Source organism: Teleopsis dalmanni, chromosome 2, assembly GCF_002237135.1.
Source record: "Teleopsis dalmanni isolate 2A chromosome 2, ASM223713v2, whole genome shotgun sequence".
NCBI classification, from domain to species: Eukaryota; Metazoa; Arthropoda; class Insecta; order Diptera; family Diopsidae; genus Teleopsis; species Teleopsis dalmanni.
The window spans coordinates 232,280,218-232,282,715 of NC_051847.1; positions in this window are offsets into that span (position 1 = coordinate 232,280,218).

Sequence of the window (2,498 nt, forward strand, 5' to 3'; positions counted from 1 at the left end):
GTCGACCGTACCAAGAATGAAAAGTGGCACAAATCTATTTAGTAAACTTTTCTTTTTTTAATACAAAAAATATCCTGTTTTTTGGTAAACACAAAATTATTCTAATGCAACGCCCGAAATTATGTTATAAAATTTTTGAGCACTCATACGCACTGCACAACACTTCGATGGTTTCGATGGCTCCGATATAATGCTGAAGTCAATATATTTTTTGTCAAGTTTATATCATTTAAATTTTGAAATAACTTTAAACGATAATTACAGGAACATATATTAGAGTTTTAGTTTTTAATTTTATTTTATAACATAAGTAACGTATATGGAACGCGTATTTCACTTATTTTGTGAATAAACGATGTACTCCGCACAATCATTAAACTTGTTTTTGTTATTTCTGTAAGCGAAATTTTGGCGAAGGAAATCAAAGAATTTTGTTGCAGTGTAGGTGGTCAGCACAACAAATTTACAATTCACAGATTTTTTCCTAAAATTTAGTACCGATAAAAAGCAAACCGAACTTACCAGCACGGTTCACTTTCAACGACTGTCGCTTTCCTTACTTGTGCTTGGCACAAAAACGAACAACCAATTCAAGCCAATTGCAATAAAACCTAAAAAAGGACACGAAGTGCAGACCCAAATTTAACAACACGAACGAGCCACACTTCCGACACGAACGTACCATAAACAAAACTTACTCAACTGCTCAAGTCTCAATTCGCGAATTAACTCAAAGACCATAGCGCTGCAGCAATTCGAAGGCAGAAAACAAAAAGATAATTAGGAAAGTGACTCAAAACGTTTTCGCTTTTAATGCAATTTACGCTCGTAAATTGCGTGTGCAAGTAGAACTGGAGTACAAAAGTTTCTATGCATGCGTTTGTGCGTTTGTTTGTTTGTTTGTGTAAGTGTTTAACTTGTTTTGAATTTATATTTTTTTCTTCCCACCCATTGCTGTTGTTGTTACTTTTCATAATAATATTATTAAAGCACTACACTAACAAGTATACAACAACAGGAATGGCAATGGAGGTGTTTCGTCTTTTTCTTTCATTTTGTTTATTGTTTTTTTAATAATTCTTTTTGTTTCTAAATTTCTTGCCATAATGCAAGTATAAATTAAATCAGATTGGGTTTATGGTGCGTTTGCATTATTTCCATGAGTTTTTTATGCATTTCTATAAATTTATATGAGTTTTTATTGCTTATGCAAATGTGTATGCGCCATAAGTTATTTTTTGATTAACCTGGATTTTTTATATTTTTTTCTGCAGGCATTAACTCTTTAGGAAAAGTGACTTTATTAAACACCATAAGTTTATATCGAACTCAAGAGTACACTTCAGCAAAATATGTAATCAAACTATTCTATTCCATTCTTTTATATATCAGACAATCCTTAAAAACATATATACGATGATCTAAAAAAATTAATGTTAATGTTAAATAAAATAAACTATTTAAAAGTTAGAAGGGTTCGAATAGAAATGAAAAGATAACAACATAAATTTTTGATTAATTTATTGAAGTTTGGGTGACCACAAAACGTACTTTTGAGCCAAGCTCTCATCATTTTAGAAAATATTAATCTTAGAAAATATTCGAATTTTATATTTAGTTTATAGTCCATATATAAGTTGTTTGCACTACAAGTACTTGGTTCAACGAATTGAAACTTAATTCTTGAAGTTTCCTATTTTTATTTCAAAGTTATTGTATTTACAGAGCCTTCTGTTATGCATATTTTAGTAAGTAAGCAAATTATATTTAGACCATACTCGAAACAGCGTGATATAACCAGGCAAACTTCAATAAATTAACTTAAATTTTTATGTTTTATTTTCTATTCCAATATTTCCTTCTAAAATTGTTTTGGTTTCTTTGACTTGAAATTGATATACCCTTTCAAAAAAAAATAAATAACACAAATTGATTGAAAAGAAACAATACAATTATAAACGGTTCAAGTATTAATGCAAAGATGTATACTCAAGGCCTAGATATATCAAAAGTCATAGATGTCATCAAAGCTTGATGTTGCAGCTGTCTTTGTTGGTATTAAAAAGAAAATTGCGAAAATGGGCTTACTGGTAAATGAGGATAAAACGAAGTATATGCCTACTGGTAACTGATAAACTGGATACTGGTAGAAATGTACGTCACTCGGACACCGCGCTGGTGGCTACTGACTATACTTTTAAATCTGTCAAAGATTTAATTATCCTTGGAACCCCCATAAAAAATAACAACGATGTCATCCTGAATATCAGACGAAGAATCACCATTTCGCAATAGGTGCTTCTATGGGATTAATAAGCAATTGAAATGTAGAGCATCTTTCAATAGTCAGAACTGAGTCTCTATAGGTCACTCGTTCTCCCCATGTTTCTGTATGGCGCAGATTTATGGACACTATCACAAAATGATGTAACAGCACTATAAGTTTACGAGAAAAAAGTTCTTTGCAGTTCTTTGACATTCATATAGTTCAGTAAATT